The sequence below is a fragment of the Hordeum vulgare genome, chromosome 1H, assembly GCF_904849725.1.
Source record: "Hordeum vulgare subsp. vulgare chromosome 1H, MorexV3_pseudomolecules_assembly, whole genome shotgun sequence".
NCBI lineage: Eukaryota > Viridiplantae > Streptophyta > Magnoliopsida > Poales > Poaceae > Hordeum > Hordeum vulgare.
The window spans coordinates 89202844-89212477 of NC_058518.1; the positions used below are offsets into that span (position 1 = coordinate 89202844).

A 9634-nucleotide genomic window follows, 5' to 3' on the forward strand; every position below is an offset into this window, starting at 1 on the left:
AATGAAGAGAAATTCTAAATTCACTTGTAATGCATTTTTTAACAATTTACTCTCTATCTCAAAATAACGATGTTTCACATTTTTTCTCCTATGTGTAATGATATATAATATATTTTTAAAGAATACAACCTATTTATTTTTACATGTGGAATCCAGGAACTTTCATATATATTAGTAGTCAAAGTTTTAAAACGTAGACCGCATCGTAAGCACTTTCCTAATCGTATATAGCTCAGCTTGAGGTCCTATATAATTTGTAGTTTTCAAGGGTTGAAAATTATATTTCTCCTGTGTTCCAAATCGAGGATAATGTAAATAGAGCATGTTTGTAACATGAGGCTTCTTATGGTGGTCAAAGGACAATGTGAGTAAGAAAAGGAAGCAAGCCAGGCCCATATTTCTATCTCCTAAAACACCGGATATGAAATAGATAAAGAGGTGTATATGAGAATCAATATGCTATGGAAGTGGACATTTGTATCATGCATGTCCTGCCAGATTGGTTTATGCCAATCCAGAACTGAAGAAATTATATTTAGCTGGATTTGGTTGTGTAATCTTGGCTAATAGATTAGTTTTTACAGGTATTTTGGAGGTGTCATAAACAAATTTTGGTGTTAATTGAAAACATGAACACCAACTTATTATACTTGATATTATGAGACATTCCAATGCAATATTGCCATGTTAAGAACACACGTTGTCGACGATCCATGCTCACACATTCATGTCAATTATCTACCAAACACAAAATCATCAGTAACAGGAAATGTTGTACACATACGTTATCATGGTAACAAGAACTATTAAGTATCTGATGATATCGGTATAAATGTTAATATGAAAAAATCTTCTCTCTATTGCCCATGTACAATAAATATGCGTTCATATAATTCATATAAGCATAAAAAAGTTGATATGACAGAATCTTCTCTCTGTTGCCCTACTTATCCAATATATTTCAACGTACATCAGAAATTTATATGGATATGTAATGCGGAAGCACATGCCGCTACCCTTCTGAAAGGTTTACAATATGATCAAATTAGTTATGGACTAAGGAAAAAATAACCTTAGTTCTGCTAAGTTTCTACGATATAAACTGATTTGATACCTAAGTAAAATAAAATTTTATAACACTGGATAAACACCTGACCATCCTTATTATTGTTAACTTGGTCCTTACTGAAAGCCAAATAGGAAGGTTTTGTCTCTTAAAATGAAAATATGACATCATACTGGATGGAAAATGTATGTTTCCACACCTAATTACTAATGAGACTGTACGAATTTTGATAAGATTACACTGGTGAAAAAACTACAGTATTGACCTTATTTGAGTGATCAAGAACATGATCTTCCTATCACGTCTTCAGAAAGACCAGCAAGCAAATGCTTCTAATCCAAGGGAACTTTTAAGAAGAGCATTGACATACAGATATAAACCAGAAAATTCAAAAAACAAATATGGTTATTTAAATGAAAATGATAATGTGTGAACGTGATGCTGCTCTTCTGAATACACATTGCCTTATCCACCATGCAAATCGTTCATGTGCCATGCACGCAAATGTTAGGCATGGTTGTGGTACAGTGCATCGTATTGGCGCCATGTTGTAGGTGCATGCTTTGATTGTGCAGATACATCCATTGCGATCAAGACAAACGTTATCATTGAATCAGAGAAAACCCAGTCAAATGTATCTAGTGACTATACAACAGAAAGAGGTACAAAGGACTTGCCTTAACTTTGTGGACAAATCGAGGAGTTGTGCGTGTAGTTGGTAGCCTTAAACTGGGAGCGGAGCCCTAGTTGTCGGCGTGGTTGGGGAGAGGCCTGCAGAAACACTCAAGCAGTGCTAAGACTTCGACCCGATCTACATGGCGTATCACTTACATGAGAAGATTTGGAATTGAATCCCCAGATAGTATTATTATTTTCCTAGAAATCATGAGACACATGTTTGTCGGTGCAGCTACTCTACGTAGAAAATCAAGGCATGCATAGCGGACCTAATCATCTTTATAATTGATTAAGGAGGAGATTAGATATATCCAAGTGAGGAAGACCGTGGCGTTGCTACAACAGAACAAACAGAACTTGTGTGCTCCTGCAACAGCAACGGAGAAAGGAAAGTGGTGTGGCGGCGCTGACAAAAGGGGCGTAGGGTAGAGCTTGTGGCCTCTGCGTAAGGAATCTGTATTGAAACCTAGGTAAGAAAATAGTAGTACTCATGTATAGTCTTTTGTGCAGGGATTAAATCATAGGAAGGTAACTATTACAATACCGACGACAGTAAAATCAGATCAGCTGCTAGATGATATGAAAATAAATCGATTAATATAATATAAGGATCAAGAGGGTTGGATATGCCTGATTTAGAGATTCTCCATCTGCTCAGCACCAGTTTTTTTCCAGCTGCAGACCGCTCCCATCTCCTCCCAGGTCCCTGCCATTGCAAACCTTACCTCCCCTTCTTTAGGACAAATCGGACAGAGCCGTGCCGCATCACGGAGGGGCTGGTGATTAGGGTAGGCCAAAGTCCGGGCTGAAGTTGTTGTCGTTCCATGGATACATCGGATCCATATCCCAACTGGCTTGCTCCAATATGAGAGAGATGTGGATTCGTTTTCCTTGGGGAGGAAGAGAGCCGGTAGAGATTTCATGGCGTAAGATTGCTTCAATTATTTTTTACTAGTACAAATGCCCGTGCGTTGCACCGGGCTAAAAAAAGGTAGAAAACTTATTTGTTTTGTCATTAAATATTAGATGTAAATTATAATGTTAAATGTAAGACATCTATTTTTGGACGAAAGGAGTTTTTTTAAGTTTTAAAATATAATGTAATGCTTACATAAAAATTGGATTACTTTTTTAATAATAATTATCATTTTTATTGAATGGTAATAATGTTTTGTTTTTTGATGGTAATAGCATTTTTTTGTACAACATATTTTCAAAAAATAAATTGAACAATATATATTTTAAATTATTTTTTGCACAACTTGCTAAGCTCTTGCGAGTGAGCTGCTCTGAGCATAGACACCAAGCCTCCGCACGAGACACAAAGCGCGTGCTCCGGAGCACTTTGCTCATCTTCTTCGAAAAAACGTTCTCCTCATCTTCTTCTCAAAGAAAAAAAAGTTGATCTTATCTCTTCACTTTGTTCCCGTCACTCCCCTCATTTCAATGGTGGCCACCCCCTCCCTTCCATTCCTTGTGGAGTTGAGCTCTCGATGTACCTTCAATGGTGGCCGCCCCTTGCCATTCATCCCTCCGCTGGCAATATTACATTTCATTTCTAATTATTTTTGCAATGTTCCTGGTATTTCTTACGAGAAAGCACTGTTCTAATGTTTTCTAAAATAAAAATTCAAGATTTTTTTCAAAAGGGAAACATTTTTGTTGTGATATATTATATTTTACTTGTAATTTTTTGCACTGCTTTTTGTGCTTATACATCCCGCACACACTCAAGGAGACAACAATCTGAAGCCCATATTTGTCAAAAAAAACTGAATCAGTGCAGTGCTTGATGCGAATCTCGCGGAGGAACAAATTGCCGAAGACCAAGTGGATAACAATGTCGTCACGACTACGATGGAAGATGATTCGGGCTTCGTGGATAAGTAGCTGGTGTTGCTCCTATCCTACCGTTGCGCCTGCAGATCCACCACGAGCGATGGCGGTTGCGCGTCCTAGGGGTGAAGAGAGACGCCCTGTTTGTGGACATCGACAAGGCAACGAAGTAATTTGAAGACGAGACCGAGGACATCACCAACTCCGCATTGGCCGCGCCGCCACTGCCGTTCCCACCTTGCCGCCACGACGATGCCAACACGTCCAAATCCACCGTTGGTGATGCAAAGTAGAGTAAAACATGGGAAGCCGCCGCCGCTTGGGTCCTAGGAAGGCCACCACCGACGTCTTTCCGGAACTCACAGCCAGTGAGCTTGCCTGGAGCTTCACAGAACCCACTACTCTTCATGTCCTGCTAAAGCTTCACTTCCAAGGCTCATGACCAGCCGGTGGGCTATCTGTTAGACATGGGAACACATGTCATGGCCGGTGATCATTTAGACAAGGTTAGAATAGCCTAGTCCTCTACAATTTAGTTGAAATATGTCGGAATGTGAAGATTTTCGTCCAGTTTAGATGAAAGTCATCTGGTTTGTTCAAATACGATTTGAAATGTATGCGGGCATGGTTAGATGGCCGACGTCCAGGGACAGATATCGTGTCCTTTTTAGGGGTCAGTGTTGGATATGCCCTAAGTAGATAGATCTATGCAAGTCTTGCAAGTACAACTGAGTACTCACCTTGCTTTATTATTCGTTTCTATCCGGATTGCTGCAAATCAGATGGTAGCATTTCGGAAGCAGGTTTGTTAACAGACAATGTTAGCTAGTTATCCAACATACAGTGATTTGGGCAGAGATATGTATGTCATTTGCTTTTCTTTGAGCCTTCTTAAGGCATTTGTTAAACTTTACTTGTCTACAGTAGATTTCACTTCGGTTGTGAGTTGTATCTTTGTTCGTATGACCCCTGTAGTGTATTCATTCGTTAAATTTGACTCTTCAAATTTGTTGCATATGCTCCCTCCATTCCAAAATATAAGGTGTATGATTTCGTGCAAGTCAAACTTGATGTATGTTTGACCAAGGTTTTAGAATAAAACATCAACATCTACAATATAAATATTGAAATACTTCTCATTGATGGATCTAGTGATACAAATTTGGTACTGTAGATATTGATATGTTTTTCTAACTTGGTCAAACATACACATGTTCAACTTCTGAGAAAACTAATCCACCTTATATATTTTTGGCACGGAGGGAGTATGTTGTTGTTCTGGATTCTTTCATGAATCATTGAATTGTGTTGTGAGTCTTACTTTTCCACCCGCATAGCGTGCATGTTGCGACATGCACGTTGTGTTTGGTGGGCGACCTAGGATCGAATTGTGTGGATGCTAGGAAAGGTGCTAGATCTGCAGTGTCGGTCCAGGGGCGCTACAGACGTGTATCACGGGCGTATCATGTGTATCGCCGTATCGGCGCATGGCCACGACACTTCTGGATGTATCGGTGCTTCAAATCTAAGAATCATGTTTCCACAAATAAAACCCATAGTCCCATACTGCCCAATTCCACCTTTACAGTTAAGGAGCTTGGTTTGCCTAGTCACATTTTTAATACCTCATCCTACCTTTGCATTAATGAACTTTACTTGTTTGCCCTGTTTTACTGTTTAGTCTACGATACTTGAATGATTTCACCAAGGATCACATTTAAAGCAACTCTGATAACATAAAAATATATCAAATAAATGCGAAATGATCAGATTTTTATAATGAACAATGCATACTTGAGGATTTTCTCCAACATTCCAACTGATTGAGTTCAGCTCCTTCACTGAAAACTCTACGCCATGCTGGGGACGCATAACCTAAAATGACAAATCACTTAGTTGACATGTATAAACAACTGTTGCAGAAATATGAGTATAAATACACCTAGGTAGAACAAAGGAAAGCAAGACAATCTTGCAAGGCACTAACAGAAAGCAACCATCAGACAGAAACTAATCTCTCTTTTTTTGTTTTTTGGCAAACAGAAGGAAACCAGTATGTTAAACCATTCAATACAGAACCAGAATGCAGAAAGTTTACAAACAAAAAACATACATAATTCAATAAGCCGGTTAATAACCAGTTCCAGTAAGGTTGATGGTCTGCAGTTTTAAAGCCAAAAGAGTGGTTTGTGTTCCCACAATGGCACTGGTTATAAACAGAATTTATCCAATTTTAACATACAACTAAAATTAAAATTAAAAATTTCATCAGCTGCCAAAACTGAATAATAGCGTCTTTAGACAGATAATGATGTCACACAAGACTAAAGCTATTTTGCCCAGAATAAGTACTTGTAATTATTTTATGAAGGTGCACTGTGAATGATATCTGAGGACATGAGAAGAGATAAATCTGGTTTTATCAATTTTGCAGGGTGAAGTATAAAATACAAAACAAGATAGTGAACAAATTTTCTTCCCTACATGGTACAAAAACTGCAGGACTATGCCTAGGCCTATCAAGAAACAAACTCGCCTGATTATTCACCATGAAGATAAGGTGATGTAATCCAATCCATTTCAGCTCAGCGGTCCATTTCGATTTTGATTCCCCAATCTATGGATGATGAGCTGACTAACCCTAGATAGATAGGTAGTAGCAGTAATGGAGTGGGGAATCGGTACCTGGCGTGGTGGAATTGAAATTGAGCCTATGAAGGATAAGGGGAAGGGGGAAAGAAGAGGAGAGGAGAGGAGAGGGGGCTTACGAGGACGAAGTCGTTGGAGCATCCAAGGATCTTGGGGGCCTGGTCATCCTGGTGGACGATGTCGCCGCCGGCCGCCGCCCCCGCGAGCGCCGACACAAGCAGCAGCACCAGCACCACCGACGCAACCATCCCTATGTCTCCTCTCCTCTCCTCTAGAGCTTCGGCTGGAGGTGGAGCTGGGGTCACCGGAGAAGACACAGAAGGGGGAAGGAGACGTGTCGCCGCAGCCCTCTCCACCTCAGCGCGCCGTCGCCAGTTTGAGGTGAGCATGATCTTCAAGCAAGTTAATTCTAAATCAAATGTCAGGCATATAACACATTACTTCCTCGGGGTCGCTAGAACTAATTTAACAGATACAAATATCATATATATGTGGTTTCTGATGGTCATCACAATACAACAAACGACACCAAGACAACCACATGCGGCACGACCGTCGGCCGCACACCAAGATTCTTGTAAATAGAAGGAACTTCAAGCTTGCTATGAATGTGAGGATAAAATGGCGTTGTAGACCTGTGATGTCCTGACTTGATTGAACTGCAAACAGAAAAGAAAAAATGGGAGGGAGATGACCAATTGTCGAGTTGAATGTTGTGTGTGCTTGTATTAGTTAAAACTGATTCATTGGTGTACGATTTTAGTTGATAGCAAAGGTGGAAGTGAAACAGAACGATGTATATCTCTCGTGGAAAATGATGGTAGGTTTTCTGTGGGAAGTACTGGTAGTACGGGGTAGATGAGGCACAATATCATGTGCGTTGGTTACTCGAATTGCGTTTGGCAAGTACATCTTAAAGTGGGAAGCAAACACAACGTTACCAATCCGAGGTTGCCCAAATGTTAGCAGGGTCACGTCCTTTAACCCGTAGTTGACCTACAAGAACACAGGAATATGTGTTACCATGGTGGTTAAATCAGAAGCATGTTGTAAACTTTTTAGAATAGACAAAAACGGAAGCTAATACAACTTATGCTTGATGCCACTGTTCAAATACACAGAAGGTGTACTGCCCACACACAAGAACAAGCATACTATCACTAAGGTTCTTGATCGGCTGACACTTGCTGTCATTCCCAATAAAATATTACTCTCTCCGATCCAAAACCATGACACTTTTTGGACCGGAATCGGGGGTAGTAATAGTAGTCTGTCAAATGTAAAGAGAGTTCAGTGTGAGAATTGTGCAGTAATTATGAAGTACTGATTTTATGGATGTTAGAAGTTCTTTCAATGCATTTTATACACATGAAAGAATCAACTAAAACTAAGAAAAGAGGAGGAATGGAATGCCCAAATTAAGCATCATATTCCATTCAAATAGGACAGCTTATAGCAGTAGAATTTAGCAGGAGCATGAATTCATGAAAAGCAGAAAAACTTATGAATAAATTGAAAGCATATCTTCTTCACACAAATATTAGCACTCACAATAAGATCAAGGGCACAAAACGAAGCCATGGCCCCTCCCATGGAATGTCATGTCATCATGATGGGAATATTGCCATATGCTTCCCTGGTCTTCTGGATGCCATTGATGACTCCGTCACACAATGTTGTATTATGATATGCAGAATAAAACCCACTGTACACCTATAAACAGATAGATCACCAACATTAATACGGTGCATGAAGCAGCATTTTCATCATAAATATTTTAGCCATGCTGACCTTTGCTTCACTCATGCCTGGATAGTCAAAATCAAGTTGTTTCCAAAATAAGTCCTCAATCCAATTCTAGATGCTGAGAGAATGGAGGAGAAACATTATTTATATAAAAATAACAGGATGTAAACTATGTCAAATTTATCTGATTGAGCAAGACTTCAGGTATCAATTTAAGATACCTCACATATTAGAAATTATCCATTTTTCCTGATGTTGAATAATAATATGCTTATTGAATAAGTAACTTGCAAAGCAGCCTTTATAAGTAACTTCTAATAACGAAGAGATATAGAAGATATATATGAGAAGACTTGGTTAATCAATGGTTTGTGCGACTCAAGCACAGGGAGAATGAGTGATTTCTGTAGCTGAAGAACATGGTGATTGAGGACCAGACCGTGGGGAAGTAGGAAAAGAGAGGAGACGAATGGATTACCTCTTCATGAAGTCCTGATTCGTACGCCACCCATGGGTTGATTGGTGTCGCCCGACCGGCCGGATCTGGATCTCTCCGTCTCCCATGCCCGTCCGCCGTTGCCCGGCTCCGGCGAGCTCCTGTCGAGGACGCCGCACCTCCCTCCTTTCTTCCTTCTTCTCTCCCTAACCTTCTTCTTTCCGCCCACGAGCTGCAAATGCCATGGATCCGTGCGGGAAACCAGGCTCCGGCCTTCCTCTTGTCACCGGCGACCCCCACCTCACCGCCCGCCTCCAAATCGGCCTCCCAATCTCCGCATCGAGCAGCCGCCGTCCCCAACCGCGTGGATAAGGACTGCGGGTTGAATAGACTGAAACGGAGGGACTTTTCTGCAAATGTGCCGACGACGGACGACAGAAGCGCTCCGTGCTTTATTATTAGGGGAGATGGAGAGAAGGGACGTGCAATAGCTTTTTTGCATGGAGTTTTTTTTCTTTGAGCAAATTATGTGGAGCATTGTGGGCTTCTATTTCTACAATCGTGGAACATTGTGGGCTTCTATTTCTAGAACCGTGGAACATTTTGGGCTTCTATTTCTTGTAATATATGTGGGCCTGAGAATATTATTTTTGTCCGAACTGAGCATAGCTAGGTTGGTTAGTCTACCGAATTATGCGAGTTAATCACCACCGTAATAATTCGGTCCCATCAGATTAACGGCTCCTAATTTCTAATTAATGTGGTAATTTCTTGGGAGTCTCTAATTAGTATAGGTATAGATTAAAAAAAGTGGGGAACCTAAAACTTTTTCAATAAGAAAGGTGAAAGCGAGAAAGATGAGCACCGTAGAAGTGGAGGCTAGCCTTGAACTTTGTTCCTGCCCATGCCCATGGAAACTTTGTGAATCTTGATTATAGAAGATTTTTCAACAAAATAATTACCCCCTTGTGAAAATCCATTATATTATAAAAATAATATGCTAAGATTTACATTTAGGATGTTTAATTGCTTGTTTGATACATGCTGTGCAAAAACAGAAACTTTGGTTGTAGTGTTTTTTTCTTCATATTTTAATGGAACGTCAAAAGATTATGAAATGTTTACATATTACTGTTATATAAATTATTTACCATGTCCTATTTTTCAGTATTTTCCATGTTACATAATTATACATTTCAACTGCATCTTTAGAGAGTGTCGTG

At 39.9% G+C, this 9634-nt stretch overlaps 1 long non-coding RNA gene across 11 annotated transcripts; it reads right to left on the reverse strand.

Moving 5' to 3' along the window:
* Positions 1-1146: 1146 nt before the first annotated feature.
* LOC123425781 lies at positions 1147-8838 on the reverse strand. 11 transcript variants are annotated; one of them, XR_006621898.1, is made up of 7 exons: positions 8454-8838; positions 8021-8093; positions 7781-7942; positions 7320-7499; positions 7171-7225; positions 6349-6888; positions 5313-5455 (listed from the first exon to the last, which is right to left on the reverse strand). It is a non-coding gene; the product is annotated as an uncharacterized LOC123425781 (long non-coding RNA). The 11 variants fall into 11 exon arrangements; XR_006621895.1 differs by having other exon boundaries at positions 7317-7499; XR_006621885.1 differs by adding an exon at positions 1147-1837 and having other exon boundaries at positions 5375-5455; positions 6349-7499.
* Between the last annotated feature and the right edge of the window lie 796 nt (positions 8839-9634).